The sequence below is a fragment of the Narcine bancroftii genome, chromosome 12 (assembly GCF_036971445.1).
Source record: "Narcine bancroftii isolate sNarBan1 chromosome 12, sNarBan1.hap1, whole genome shotgun sequence".
NCBI lineage: Eukaryota > Metazoa > Chordata > Chondrichthyes > Torpediniformes > Narcinidae > Narcine > Narcine bancroftii.
The window spans coordinates 71222995-71239486 of record NC_091480.1 but is presented as its reverse complement, the minus strand read 5'-3'; the positions used below and the strand labels follow the sequence as shown (position 1 = coordinate 71239486).

Genomic DNA, 16492 nt, shown 5'->3' with positions numbered 1-16492 from the left:
AGTGGGATCTAGAGTACAAACACAGTTGGCATAGCAGTTAGCACAATGCCTTTACAACGCCAGCGATCGGGACCAGGGTTTGAATTTTGCGCTGTCTGTCAGGAGTTTGTACGTTCTCCCTGTGTCTGCATGGGGTTTCCCCCAGGGGCTCTGGTTTCCTCCCACTGTTCAAAATTTACCTGGGGTTTAGGTCAATTGGGTGTAATTGGGTGGCACGGCCACGTGGGCCAAAATGGCCTGTTACCGTGCTGCATGTCCATATTTATGTATACATTGGCATTTTTCATGAAGGGGGTGGATGGACAATAGATAGTGGCAGCAGAAATTAGTAAATCTATTTAAGACACATTTAGATATATATTAAAAACGATCTCAAACACCATAAAGGTTAAGCATCGCAGAATTGTTTTGGCATAGGAAGAGGTCATTCAAGCAGTCAGATTTGTTGTCCCTTTTCCACTAGCATCTTGTCCCAGAAATTAACTGGTTATGGGTCCAGTGGAAAAGAAAAAGAATCAGCACACTAGCGTCAAATTAATCACACTGGGGATTGACAGCCTCTACCCCTACTCATATCCCCGGTGTGCTGATTAAAGCAGTGGAAAAAGGTCAACTTCCATCCATCCATTCCATATGAAGGTAGACTCTCCGATCCCCAGGGATGTGTGTTCAGTGGAAAAACAGTCAGTGTCCCAGTTAAGGGTGGCCCAGTGGAAACACCACCAACAGCTTTCTATATTCCAGGACACTGCACGGCCAGTTAACTAGGATGCCAGTGGAAAAGGGGGTAGTGTCTCCTCCATGTAGAGTTCATACTTGTTCGGCATGGACTAGATGGGCCAAACTGCCTTGTTTCTGTGCAGTAGTGTTCTATGGTGCCTTTTGAAAATTTGGCCACATCTTTATGAATTCGAGGCCATGTCCACAAGATTAAAAAGATAGTTTTGTTCATGTACTCGCTGGGACTTCCTTCAACGAAGTAACTATTTTGTACATTTACTTTGTGAGGCTGCATAGAGTTAACTGTGCGTGCTGTGTAATGCCAAACAAAGCTGGGTTGAAAGTTTATGCTTGGGTCATTTCACAGCAATGCATTAGAGTAAATTGAAATGGAATATTCAGACCCTTTGCGATTGGGGTCCAGGAAAGCCAGTTTCTTGCTGGGACTTGGGAAGAGTTTTGTAACAAATGCAATGCTGTTAGGCTCAAGAAAATATGTAATCCAGATACCAAATGAAACTGAAACAGAACGCTCAGTTTCTTTATATCACATTACATTGTTGGTTCTGGGGGTACTATACTCTCAGTGTAAACTGCCTTGTAATGGAAGCTGAGCTGATTGTGGTAAATCTTTCAAGGCATAACATGTGCTGGAATAATTAATGGTGTACAGGTGATAGCAGCTGCTTTCAGTTTTCAGGATCCAATCCATGGACAGGTCATGCAGAAGTGTAAGGCCATATTACAGCTGCCAAGCACTGCATACTTGGATCAGTTGGAACCACATGAGCACCCTTCACCAAGACTTCAAGCAGGATTATAATTTGTTATCCCTCTCTAAAAATAGTGTTATGCTAAAATCCTCTGACATATTTATCTTTGCAATCAGTAATAAATATTTTAAAAATTACACTTTGTGAGAATGTTTAATGCATTAGGTAAAGAAATGACAGCACTTTTATAAGCAAGTTTAAATTTTGTGTGCATTGTGGTTCATTTGTATCCGAAAAGATCTTGATAATGGGCTCTACAATTGAAATGCTTGACTTAAAATCTGATCATTATCTCCACATTTGCATTTATTCTAAGGAAAAATAGGACATTGCTTATAATTCTGATCTCACAGAAATCAAACATGGCCCAGAAACAGGTCCTTTATCCACCATGTCCATGCCTCCCTCTTTGCTCATCTACCCTCATCCCATTCATCTACGTTAAGATCATATTCTGTTGACTTAACTATTTAAGTTCCACCACCTCCTCTGGCAGAGACTTCCAGAAATCAACCACTTTCTGTGTATAAAAAAAAAAAAAAGAAACCCTCAGATCCCCTTTAAAACTCCTTCCTCTTCCTAGATACTAATAAGGTCACCCTCTCAACCATTTTCTTTCAGCAAAATAATCTCAACCTATCCAATCTCTCCATGTAACAAAAGTCCTCCAATCCAGGACACATCCTGGTGAATCTTCCCTCCCTTGCTTTTGATAGAATTGACATTGGAAGTATAGAATCTGGATTCCAGATATTTGGCAAAAAACTACCATCTGGAAATGAGTTATTTATTATGCAATAGCAATGAGTTGTTACAACCAGGAATCCACTTCTTAAAAGAGGTAGTGAAAGCAATAATAAGTTGCAAAAGGGAAATAAATGTAAACTTGAAAAAGGAGAAATTCACAGGGGCTGTGGCAAAGACCAATCCAGTGGAACTGTGAGAAGTTGTTCCTAAGAGGCAGCACAAAGACTGTAGTCCAAATGGCTGCCTCCTGTGCTGCATGACGTGTGGTGAAGTGAATCAATTCTGTTTTTAATATGAAACATTTGTACAATTATCCCAGAAGAGGGGAAATCAAGTGATTCTGCACTTTCCCCATGGCTAATTCTGGTCGCTTTCTATGAATGGCGAGATTGGTTCCTATTCTGAAGGCAGTGACCACCATTTGTCCTGCACAACATATTCAACAGAACCTGGAAGCCAAAACACCACTGGTAAAGTTCATGTGTTTAGCTCAAAAGTTTGTCCTGGCTCTTGAACTGGAGATTAGGAATTTGGCTGTTCAGTTGAGGTTGAGAAAAGCAATTTGCTCAAGGTGCAATTTCCTCTGGATGGTGAAATAAAAGGGCTGATCTTCAGGCCATATAAGGAACATGGTTAAGGTGGCTGTGTAAATCACTTTTGCATGGTGTTCTCCTTGCCCGCCTGGTGTTTGTTGTGGTTACAATTCTCACTCCTACCCACCCATCTGTGTCTCCTTCCCTCAGCAAAGAGAAATGGTTGGCCAATGGCTTGTGTATGGGACCCTTTCCCAAGTCCGAAGTAGGTAGAGTAAATTTTCTGTTTTAGTCTCCATAAAGGTTGACTGACCATTTCTCTCCATGGATACTGACTGCTGCGCTGAGCCCCTCCGTCTTCTAATTCTCAAGCCAGGCAGGTTGAAAAGTTAATCTGCTGGACACGGTTTCCTTTGCATGACCTGTTGGGGACATATTTGCTCCCTGTGGAGATGGAGTCACCCTGAGCAGGCTACGTCCACTGTGGACTGCATGAGGACTCAGCCTATCCTGCCCACCCCTCAGACCCTACCTACCGCTCCCTTGATTCACCCCCAGGCCCTTGACCCACCTTCCCTCTACCTGCCCCTTGCCCTCTACTCGCTCCATACCCGCCCCTCCCTCTCCCCACCCTTCCCTCTCTACCCACCCTCTCCCCACCATTCTTCGACCTGCCCTTCGCCCTCTATTCAACCTCTACTGACCCCTGACCCTCTCCCTGGCCTGCCCTCTACCTGCCCTTCGCTCTCTATTCTCCCTCTACCCAACCCTTACTCTCTCCTCACCCTCGACCCGGCCTGCCCTCTCCCCACCCCTTACCCTCTGTCCACCACCATCACTCCCTCTGCCCATCACCCCTCACCTCTTCCCACCCTGCACCCTCTGCCCACCCCTGCTTACCCACCCCCTCAGGCCCAGCGCGCTGCCGATCAGCCTTTGCGGACAGCCACCCTCTCTCTCTTCACGTGCAGGGCCGAACCAGCCGTCCCTGGGGTCCGCGCGGGTGCAAGCGCTGAAGGCCGTGGCGACCGGGAGAAGTGCGCTCGCGCTGTGGAAGGGCCGTCCGGTGCCAGTCGCGCGGGGCTCGCGCTGCCCGGGGGCCGTGCGCAGTCTGTCATGCCCGTCGCGCCGACAGGAAATCACAGGCGCTCGCCCATCCGCCGCACCGCTCGACAGGTGGGAGAAGTGACTGGTTGTGCAGGGAGCCTTCCAACTGGCTTGGCGGCTGATGACATCGACAGACTTCTCGTGTTACAATTTTGTTTTCCCCGCTCCCAAAGTTTGCACGGTCAACCTGCAACACTCTTGCTCCCTCCGCGTCCCGTGGATCTGATGCCCGGGTGTTGTTAGGATTCCCAGCAGAAGGTTTGTGGAACTTTACCATTCTGGATTCCTTTTTGAGAATATTCTGGCCATCTTTTAAGGGGGGGGGGGGTGAAGTGAGGGGCGGGGGTGCAGTGAGGAGGGAGGGGTTGACATGACCGAGAGGCGAGATGGAGGTAACGTGTGGTTCCAGGCTGCATGTTGACTGACTGACTGGGCTTCAAAGTCCCGTCGTGAGTGGCGAGACGGTTCTGTTTTCCATCAGTCTGTGGGAATCGGAGCGGTGTCTGACGCCTGGTTCTTGGCCTCACTGTCAGGAGGCGAAGTTTTGCTGACATTTTTCCAGCTGCTGTGTCAAATACAAGTGAAAGGGAGGGGGGGGAGAGAAGAGAGAGATCTCATCCTTCGCTTCTGCTTCTTTGGTGTCCAAAATGCGTTCGGTTTTCCAAAGGAGAAGAAACATTTATTGGATGTTCGGCCGATGGTGGCGGGGAAGGGTAATTGCCTGAGTGAGTTCCCAGTGAGCAGATTTGCTGTGCCCTGGGGTCGTTCACACGTGAACCCGCTGGTTTTGGAAGAGTGACTGGCCTCTCACGGTTAATATTCTCCACCTCCGCGGTATTTAGATTTAATTGGATGCAAAAGCGGTGCCGGGAAGGGACGGACCCGTTTTCCTGGTGACTGGTCAAAAACGAGATTTGCCCCTTGGAAACTGCTTTTGGTCCTCAGTAATTATTGTGCGTGCGGGCCCGCTGCTCCTGCCGGCCGAGGCCACACGTGGGGGAGCTCCCTGGGAAGGTGTTCGGGAAACGTGTTCTCGCTTTGCCGGACACGTGATTTACAGGCCAGTCCCCGGGAGGAAAAAGTTCGGGGCTGTCGGAAGTTCTGGCGAACTTCTGCGGAAGCCCCTTGCACTCGGGACGTCAATTCGCGCTTGTACGTCTCATCTCGGGCTGATCTCTCTCCCCACCCCCCCAAAGCAGAAGATGGTGGAATCCCACTCCACAAGCTCCTTCCAGTGCAGAACTGAGGGAGTTCAGCCCTTTGGACGTGTTAGAGTTCACGTTCCAAGAAGAGGGTTGGACCCACTGTCCAAACCAAAATTTATTAATACCCATAAAAGCCCCTAACTGTGGGGCAGTCGGCGAACTCATTTACAGTGATGGCAACACTTCAGAAGCAGGCTGGTTTGGGATCCCACGGAATAAGGGATTGTGCAAGCCCGCTTTCAATTTAGATTGATCAACAACAATTTTGCAGTGACTCTTTCACATTGTTATTTTGCATGAAGCGGCCTTGTGCAATCCCTACAGACTGGGTGATCCCTTGTTCTTTGCACTGGAAGATAAGATGATCACCAGGGGAAAAGTAGTAAATTTGATCCCTGCTCTTCTCAGCTGAAATGATGATTAGAACCTGCCAAAGAAGGGACCAAAATTTGCCAGGTGATCTACCCCAGTCACTCTCTCATAATGTTCAGTAAAAATTGTACCAGGGTAGATGTCGACCCAAGGCAAGACCAAGATTGGACTTCATGACTTCTTGGCGAGTGATCAGTTTAGTGATTAGGTCGCTCAATGGGCTTGCACTCCAGGGTAGTCCCCTGATGAGGTATTGTAGAAGAATTTATCAACTGTGAAACAGTTTCAGAAACAGCGAAAAATAAAGTAGCAGGGGAAAATGTAAATGAATATTTTGGATGTGAATTGACAAAATATTTTCAATTAAATGTATTTTCAGAAATCAGCTTTCTGTTGATTCCTTTTGAATTTTTTGTGTGTTTATGTCTGTTACGTACATAGGGCCATCACTATTCAGTATTTTTAAACCAAAATAAGTGTGCTCGCCATTTACACTCACCCAAACCCAGAGAACATGAATGCATGCTTGAAAAAAGGAGTGTCTTGGGGATCTCCAAGTACCAAACGGCATTGACAGAACTTAACTACACATCAATACACATTTCTCTGCAACACAGCTTAATCACTTAGGACCAGTCAACCTGACAGGACTGGGACTTGCTGGTTTAATAAGAACTAAATCAAATGAATTGCAGCTCAAAGTCCCATCAGTGAGCCAATTATCAATAGTGTCTTGGATGGGATGGAGCTGCCAGAATTCAGGTCTGTGATGATCAACTAATCCTAATCTCCCAACACAAGGGATGCAGCCCTCAACTCAAAGCGGGGAAGTGCTGTTTACCATCCTTAACTCATTAAGGATAGTTACAAATTGGTGTGCAATTATTTGAAGGTTACCTTTTGGTTACAAGGGTCTCTTCCAATGCCCAGAACCCAGGTACATCTATTATGTTGCAGCTGAATTGGATTTTGTGATTCAAGCCAGATACAAATTTGGGGATTGCCCCAGTGTCAATCCTGGTATATTGTCAATCTTTGCACAGTAGAGAGCACAGAACAATGAACCCAAACTAATTTGTAGCTGAGCTTCAGTTGGCCATCTGCAAAAACTGTGTAACTCTCTGTGGTATTAAATTTAATCACTTCATGCATTTTTGAATTGTATTTCATAACCATTTAGGAAAGTTCCAATATCAAAATGCCATTCAGCCTTATTTTGAGTCATTTATTTTGAGTCATGTTTTTCAGTTGGTTGTTTTTCCAGACTCTTTTGTGTAGTCTTTCAGAGGAAAGCCACAAGTCTGCCAGCCACCTTCTCCTGTAAATCTTTGTGCCTAAATTATCCTCTGTAAAAATGGGATGCGAGACCTCTGTTCAAAATGTTCTGTTGCCAAGTCTGTCAGAGTTCCAGCTTTAATATTTCTACTCTCTCTCCCATGTCTGATAAGGCTGTTTCCCCCCCCCCCCCCCCCCCCCGAAGATGGAGCTTGAATCTAGTGCTCTAACCAGAAAGTTGACAATATATTCCATTAAACCCAGATTGCTGAGTGCCAGCACTTTCCAGTACAAATATCAGTTCACTTGAGTTCAACAGACAACTTTGCAAATGGTTATGAGTGATTTTCGTTTTAAAAAAAAAGGGAAAAGCTCTACTTTGATATGTTGGGTAATTTATGATTTTTTTAGAAGTAGGGGCAAACTTAAAAAATATTACTGGGGTCCACATCTGGAAGTAATTTTCTACATTCCAGAAGGATTACCACATGTTCTGTGATGAATTGGATTTGACTGATTCTTTGGACTGACAGGTTTGAATAATGTTAAGAGAGAAAAGTATTTACTGTTTTTAATGGCTTTGAACTGTACCCAGAGATCCAAGCCAGAGTGAATTTATCACTGCTGTTGGTACATTTATAATTCACATCGAACTTTATCCGTGCTTCAGACACTGCAGTGCATGTTTCCTGTTCAAACAGCGCAGATTTCAGTGGATACACTTAACCCTTGAATGCCAAACATTCTTTACAATGCCCAAATCATGCATTTTTCTGCTATTTAATTTTTTAACTTTGTATTTTATTCTATTTATGTATTTTAGTTAAACAAGAAAGACTGCAGATGCTGTGATGTAGTTTAATGATGCTGGAGAAACTCAGCAATGCACATAGGAAGCAAAAAAAAGATAATCAATGTTTCGGCCTGAGCCTACTGTCAAGGTATATCAAAAAGCAGGCAAAGTGTCTGAATAAAAAGGTGGGGGCGGGGGAGGAAAAAACAAGCAGAGGGAGGAGCACAGGACAACACACAACAGGTTGGAAGTAAAACATGAAATTCTGCAGACACTGTGTTTGAAGTAAAAACACAAAGTTGGAGAAACTCAGCAGGTCAAACAGTGTACTTTATATAGCAAAGATAAAGATACATAAACAACGATTTGGGCTTAAACCCTTCATCTGTCACTGGTTGACTTGCTGCATTTCTCCAACATTGTGTTTTTACAACAGGCAAGAGGTCATAGGTGGATATGAGTGGAAGGGCAGAAGAGAAAAAAACTGGTGATAAAGGGAAGGGACAGCTCTCTGAATGGAGAGGGAAGGGGGTGGGGATCTTGAGGACAGAGGGATAGGGAGAGAGAGAGACAAGGGAGGGGCCTTACAGAAACAGTCAATGTTAATGCCATCCAGTTGGGGAGTGCCCTGATGAAATACGTATTTTAATTTGATTGTTCAAAAGGAGAGATTTTCGAATGAAATGAATGGCAAAAGAACCACCAAAAGTGGTATGAGAAATACATATTTTACCCAGTGGATTATTAGAGTTCGGAATGCATCACCAGAGAAGTAGTTATCAGAGAGAAACTAATCATGTATCAGAAATTTGTTTAAAATTGTAGTATTATGGACGAGGGAGTAAGACGAGCTGGATTGTTTCACTGTTGGTCTGCTATGGTCTAGATGTCCAAATTGTAGCTTACTGGGTTGGAATTGTTGTGTTATTTGGAGATCAGCAAGGATCGACAACAAGATAGACAACAGACTCGCCAAGGCAAATAGTGCCTTTGGAAGACTACACAAAAGAGTCTGGAAAAACAACCAACTGAAAAACCTCACAAAGATTAGCGTTTACAGAGCCATTGTCATACCCACACTCCAGTTCGGCTCCGAATCATGGGTCCTCTACCAGCATCACCTACGGCTCCTAGAACGCTTCCATCAGCGTTGTCTCCGCTCCATCCTCAACATTCATTGGAGTGACTTCATCTCCAACATCGAAGTACTCGAGATGGCAGAGGCCGACAGCATCGAATCCACGCTGCTGAAGATCCAACTGCGCTGGGTAGGTCACGTCTCCAGAATGGAGGACCATCGCCTTCCCAAGATAGTGTTATATGGCGAGCTCTCCACTGGCCACCGAGACAGAGGTGCACCAAAGAAGAGGTACAGGGACTGCCTAAAGAAATCTCTTGGTGCCTGCCACGTTGACTACCGCCAGTGATGCCGGTAGAGGACCCATGATTCGGAGCCGAACAGGAGTGTGGGTATGACAACGGCTCTGTATACGCTAATCTTTGTGAGGTTTTTCAGTTGGTTGTTTTTCCAGACTCTTTTGTGTAGTCTTCCAAAGGTGCTATTTGCCTTGACGAGTTTGTTGTCTATCGCAGAGCCCACCTCACTGACAAAAGACAAAGGAGGAAAAACCCAACACCCAACCCCAACCAACCAATTTTCCCTTGCAACCGCTGCAACCGTGTCTGCCTGTCCCGCATCGGACTTGTCAGCCACAAACGAACCTGCAGCTGACGTGGACATTTACCCCTCCATAAATCTTCGTCCGCGAAGCCAAGCCAAAGAAAGAAGAAAATATTGTTGTGATCAATCACAGAGTGTTTAGACGTGCAATTGCTCAGTTCCCAGTGGCATGTTTCACGCCAGAGACGTCGGTGTCATTGTTCATGATCAGGTGCAAATCTGACTTGTGAATCTGATATCAATATCGTATTGTCCTAAATTCTGGTGGTGAGCAGCCGGCAGGATTTCCTGGGACTGTCTTCTGATACTGCTTCTTTGTTTCAGAGAAAGGGACCATTATCACTGACCACCTCCTTTCCCACCCCTTTCCAAAGAAAGGTATGCATGAAAGTACATTTTTATTTCCTATCCATTAGGGAAAAGAATGTGTGGGAATACAGATTTAAGTTTCTCACCTTGAGCCTATGCCCTGGGATAAAGATTATGACTATCCCATCTATGTCCTCATATTATAAAGCCACCCCTAAATCTACCCTTCCTTTCTCTTGAAAACTAATGCTCTCCAATCCAGGCAGTTTCCTGGTGAATCTTCAGCACTCCCTTTTGCCATCTTGTGTGGCAATCAGAACTGTGCACAATGACTAAATACAGTCTAACCCAGTAGTTCTCAACCTTTTTCTTTCCACTCACATACCACTTTAAGTATTCCCTATGCCATACGTGCTCTGTGATTTGTAAGGGATTGCTTCAGGTGGTATGTGGGTGGAAAGAAAAAGTTTGAGAACCACTGTTTTAATCCTACCTAATTGACTCGTTATGTGCACGGTTTCATAACTCCAAAGGAAATGGGCCAATGACGATTTATCTCAAGCAAAATATTTCAGTAACAATTGGGTCTGGAGCAGTGATTCTCAACCTTTTCTTTCCACTCACATATCACCTTAAGCAATCCCTTACTAATCACAGAGCACTGATGGCATAGGGATTACTTAAAGTAGTATGTGAGTGGAAAGAAAAGGTTGAGAACCACTGGAATACTTTGTACAACTGGAACATGACATACTCAATGACCTGCCCTATGAAGGCAAACATCAAATGTCTTCTTCATCAGCTGTGTCACCTCTTTCAGTGATCTATAAACTTGCTCCCCAAAGTCCCTCTACACGTCAATGGTCCGAAGATCCCTGCCATTTGTCCTTCCAGAATTTGACTTCCCAAAGAGTGTTATCTCAGACTTGACTCTTATCTGCTGCTGCTTCACCTCAGTTTATCTATCTTCAGATAACCTTCTTTGCTTTCTTAAACTCCATTGATTTTTGTCATTCTGAAAACTTAGTAATCAGAATTATGTTTAATGTTTTGTATTTTATCGGTTTACACCGCAAATGTGATTTAGTTAGCCACATACACCCAAAGCAATTGTGTTTATAAACCACTGTAGCACCGAAAAAAATGTCTTGAAGTGTGTTCTGAACGTTGAGTCAAATGTTGCTGGGGAGGTCACTTCAAACAAATCCATATAAGACACATACATTGTGCCCTTCAATGTATGATGATTGTGAGGTGAGACTTTTTCATTGCTGGTTCCCTCCATGCAGGCAGCTCTGCAGGGATGATCCCAAGTAGCTTAGAAGTACAGTGACAAGAAAAGTGAAAAGGCATGAGATCCCAGCTGAAGTTGTAATATTGGGACTTACCACAGATGGAAGGAGATAGAGGCCATGAAGTTTATCAATTTGAAATATTGTTGTGCTGTGAGTCCATTTAAGCCATCTAGACTAGGGCTAGATGTGGACAGTAAAGCTGATGGACTGAAATGGAGAATGGATTATACTTTCATGAAACAACATTTTAGAAGGTAAATCCAATGCTGAAATTAAGATAATTGAAATTGCCTTCAAGCTTTGTGCATTTCTCAAAGCTGAATTTGAACAATCATTTGCACCCTTGCAGAGAAGTAGACATAATTAAGGGCATTATTCCTCCATGCTGCTGTAAAAGAGTTGGGTTTTATGACAAAGGCATAAATGAGGGCTTCAGGCATGGATGGACAGAAGTGCATTGTCTTGGAGACAAAAGGAGATGGTCTTTATGATGGAGAAGAAATAGATTTGGAAACTTATCTTAAGATTGAGTAAGATATGATCTTATCTTGAAATGGCTGGAAAGAACATCCAGGTAATTGGAGGAAAAGGATTGAAATGTAATTGGACTTTGTCAAAAGCTACAGAGTGGACAAAATTTAAATCCAGCTTTGGTTTGAACTAACATGGGAAAAGCTAAGGTAACTCTATTTTTCAAAAAAAAAATACAAAAAGAATTTCAAATCATAATGCAAGCAGACCAAATATTTTAATAATGCTGCCCTTAGGTCTCCCCTTGGTAGAATTCTCAAGACCTTATCTTTCAAAATCTTTATCCAGGGAATAAGCAAATTCTGCACTGAACAGAGGAATTCATAGAAAGACTTCCTAATCAGAATATTGGATAAGTAAAATGAACTAGCCTCTGGGACATATTAGAGCTATTATTTACCTTACAGTCTCAACACATATATTTGTTCTTGTTTCAGATATGCAAAAATTAATCAAGTTCAGGTATATAAATTTGTGGACAATTTGTTGAGAGATCAAATTTTAATATACTCACTGGGACTGGAAGCAGTAAAATTGCTTTTTGGTGCCATGCGTAATTACATTTTGTTGTTTTTTTTTTGCAAATGTATTTGAATATAACATTTTTTCAGCTGGATTTAATACTGCAAGAATAGGGTCCATTCTCAACTCTTTATAAAGCAAGCAGGATGGGTCAGTAGGTTACATTCTATGCTGCAGCTTTCCTTTATTAGGAACAGTATAGAATGCAAGGTCAGAGATGCTATCCTTGCACTAGGCCACCACTTGAGGACTGTGAAAATATTTGATCACCAAATTAAATGAAAGATATGAATTATACTTGGGAGAGTGCAGAAGGGATGACATGAGGGTATTCCCAGAACTGCTCCAAGTTCTCACTTTGAGAAAAATAAAGGATAAATTTGGGATGTTTTCTGTGAGGTAAGACATAATTGAAGTGCACAAGTTTATGATGAGCCTAGCTGGACTCCATAGTGGAGAAGTCAAAAACCAGATGGCATAAATATTAAGTAATTGGGAGAAGGATGAGTTGTGAGATGATCCTTTGCTTTTGCTAGGGATCTGAAACTCTCTGTAAAGCTGGCGAAGGCAGAACTTTCCTTCCATTTAACCAATAGTTAGACATATTCATGAAACACTAATACCTGCAATGGCACGGATCTAGTGCTAGAAAGTAAAGGTCTTTGGGGTTAATTTTTCATTATTTTCAAAATTTATAGATCAACCTTGCTATTCAAATCAAGTTCCCATTTCACTCTCGATTTATGAACATCCAGTTTAGGCGTTTTATTTTGTAATAACTTGTACATCTCAGAATTAAATTTAATTGAATCTTCCTTAGTAAGTAATAATTCTAAAGCAGATTGCTTAGGTAATTTTAAACTATGACCTAATTTCTCCAATAAAAAGTTTTTAACCTGATAATAACAAAAAAAGTATTCGAAGGAATTTGAAACTTCTCTTTCATTCGATTCAAAGATAAAAAAAACTCCCTGCTTCAAAACAATCTTCCAACTTTTTAAATCCCCATTTGATTCCATATTTTCAAAAACTTATTGACAGTAAAGGGAAAAAGTTTATTTTGATATAAAAGCATTTTCACTGAAATCTTTCCTTTCCCACCTATCTGATATTCAATTTTATTCCATATTTCAATTAAATGTTTCAAGATTGGTGGGTCTATACCAACTAACAATTTTGAATTCCATTTATAAATAAATTCAGCCATAAACTTCTCATCAATTTTATCCAAGTCAATGTTAGCCCAAATAGAAGATTTAGTCAAATCAAACATTGCATTAATAAATTTCAATTGTGCAGCTTTATAATAATTATGAAAATGAGGGAGTTGTAAGCCACCTAATTCAAATTTCCAAGTTAATTTCTCCCTATTCATTTTCCCTTTCCATAAAAAATTTTTTACAATTAAATTAACAACTTTAAAGAATTTTTGGGGCACTAAACAAGGGATAGATTGAAAAAAACATTTAACCCTTGGAAAAATATTCATTTTGATACAATTCACTCTCCCTATTAAAGTAATAGGTAAATCATTCCACCTATTTAAATCTTCCTTAATTATATTAAATAATGGAACATAATTTAACCTACATAAATTTTCTAGATTTCTATCAATTCTAATTGGATTATTTGTCCATATAAATTACAACTATCATAATCTTCTACTAATTACAGAACTTCACTTTTATACCTATTAATTTTATAACCGATACTCCTGCATAATCTTGTAATTTTTTATATTATGAAACTAGAGAATTCTCCGGATCTATTATATAAATTAATACATCATCCGCAAACAAACTACTTTTATATTCCTCTTTATTCATGTTAATTCCTTTGATTTCAACATCGTGTCTTATTGATTGTGCAATGGTTCAATTGCTAAAACAAACAATGAAGGAGATAAGGGATGGCCTCGCCTAGCCGATCGTGTTAATGGAAAAGATGAAGGAAGTTGTCCATTAGTAACTACTTTAGCCATAGGATTTTTATATAAGGCTTTAATCCAATTAATAAATTTTGCCCCAAATTGAAATTTTTGTAAAACTTTAAACAAATAATTCCATTCTAATCTATCAAAAGCCTTTTCTGCATCTAACGACAAAACTAAATCCAGATCCAATTGTCTTTGAGAACTATGTATTAAACTAATTAATTTTGCTACATTGTGTAAAGACAGTATGACTAAGGTTATAAATGTACGATATAGGATGGTACAATATTTTTTACATCAATTGTATTTTACTCCTCAGAAATTTTTTAAAATTGAATTTAGTTCTTCAGATCTGTGTTTCAGGTATGGACAGGAAATAGGTACTTTTTTTCATTTAACTTGGACTTGTTCTAAGATTAAAAATTTTTGGTTACAAGTCAAATCATTTTTATAGCAGGTATTAAAAGTAAATTTACCATTTGATCCAATGTTATTTTTATTAGGGGATATTAAGTTGATTGTTTTAGGGTGGAGATTGACTATGTATCAAATTGAATTTTTACATTTGGCTTTCGCTGTTTCTAAAAAAATGTTTAGCTACTACATGGAAATCTGATTTGGTTTTAGGCATGAAAAGATGACAATGAAATGAAATCTTGTATTCCTTTAGAAAAGATAACGTATAATCTGAGGGATATGTTTTTTTTTATAAAAGTATGGAGCCCATATTTTAAAATTCTTGGTATTAAAATTTGATCTCTCAATCCGCTCCGGTGGATGTCTCTGCTTTCGCAACTAAAAAGTTGATTATGATTGTTTTTAGTGATAATCTCCTTCTTTCTTTCTTTGTAGATGGGTGGGGAGGAGGGAGGGTGTTAGTGGGGTGGTTGAAGGAGGTTGGGGGGTTGTTCATTTAATCATGCAATGTTTGTATCAATATATTATAATGAATATTATATGATTTAAAATTGTAAATAAGATATTAAAAAAAGTTTGTCTATGAAATTTGGATCTGGAAGATAGGGAAATGCTGAAAGTTTAGAATTAATAAAATGTCTAATTTGATATTATCTAATAAAGTGTCTGGCAGAATTTTAAAAAATGATAAATCAATTATTTTTGCTTTGATTTAAAATCTTTTTCATCATTTTTTTGGAACTATTATTATTGAAATGACTAATTGACACCTGGCTTTGATTGTAATCGCTCAGATAATAGGTTGGGGTTAGAAATTACTTAAATTGTAGGTTTTTCTTTTCCTTTTCATTGACAACATGGATCATATGTACCTTGTTTACCGTTGTTTCCTATCTGTAATTTTAATTTACTTTATATCATATGTATCCGTGTATTTGATATTATTATTTTCTCAAAACCAATAAAAAGATTGAAAAAGGAAGTAATGGTCTCCTCCCTGTCGGAGATGTTCTGTAGTTCTGAATGTTTTGGGGAGGGATAATAATAACAAAGTATAGCATTTACAGAAATAATGAATTTTGGTGGGGGGGGGGGGGTTGTTCTTATGTGGAGTAAATATAATCTACAAAATCACTACATAAGTGTCAATGAAATTGTTTGATTTGGTCTATGGTCTGGGGCAGGTGATCTTGCCAATCCTTCTGAGACTTGCACTGGAAAACACTGTAGAGATGCCATCAATGCTGTTTTATCAAAATCCTTCTAATTCATTGGCATCAAGTGACCATACTTGGGCTTAAGTTCACTCATTTGGGCAGACCATATCTCCTTTATGCCTGACACCAGACTCCTGAAACAGCCACATTATTCTAAATTCTATCACAGCAAGGCATTACTAGCTTGATTGTAGAAAAGATTAAAAGATTCAGTGGTTTCTGAACCTTGGAAAAAGTGCAATACCATAACTGATTGACTGACCTTTAGCTACTCAAAAAGGAAAAGAAGCATTTGCTTGGAACCGAGAATCCCGAGTCTATACAATGAGAAATGCACAGAAGGCTGGGATAAATGGTGAAATATCATCTCCTAAGAGCCGAGTGTCCACCATGTCGCCAAGGATCTACTACACCATTTGTGTAAAGTTTGAAGATCCTAATTGGTTTCATGGTTACCTCTGAACCTGCAAAATTGGAGTGGAAGCAACTCCTCCTTGATGCTGGCAAACCACCAAGGCAAAAGAAGATCTTGATTAAGTGCCAGTATTTGGATTGCTATAATTTACCTCCATGCTGGGCGAGAGATAAGGAAGACAGGCTTTTCATTCATGATTGTTATTCAGTGATGATTGCTGGAAAGTTGGGTGTGGATAAGTATCAAAATTCAGCTAAAATGCCAAAATTCAAATTGAAGCTAAGCTGCACATGTTGAAGCTTAGATGGGGCAGAATTTGTTAGGTGCATCCAGGAGTATTTTTTGATGCGGCATGTAGATAATCAAATCAGGAAACAGGCCATAGTAGATCTTTTACCGGGAAATAAGAATGATCAAGTGATCGGATCTTCAGTGGGAGGGAGTTTTGTGAATAATGATCACAGTTCCATAAGTTTCAAGATGTCATAAATAAGATTAACCTCAGACATCGTGGGAAAGTACTAAATTGGGCGAGGGCCAAATATTAGACAGGAGCTGTGGGGGGGGGGGGGGTGTGGGGGGAAGATTGGTCAAGTTACTTGTGAGCAGCTACAATTTTGCAAGTTCACAACACGTACACAGTTCTA

The 16492-nt window shown here is 40.8% G+C and overlaps 1 protein-coding gene across 5 annotated transcripts in view; it reads left to right on the top strand.

Annotated features, from left to right (window-relative positions):
- The window catches only part of raraa (retinoic acid receptor, alpha a), a 657787-nt gene that overhangs the window by 289107 nt on the left and 352188 nt on the right, over positions 1 to 16492 (top strand). The window contains exon 1 of one of the 5 annotated variants that reach the window (XM_069906798.1): positions 3751 to 4138. The exons of the other annotated variants lie outside the window; for them this stretch is intronic. The gene's annotated coding sequence lies outside the window, so the exon portion shown is untranslated. Of the gene's footprint in view, positions 1 to 3750; positions 4139 to 16492 lie in introns of those variants that run through there. 5 annotated transcript variants of the gene reach the window in all.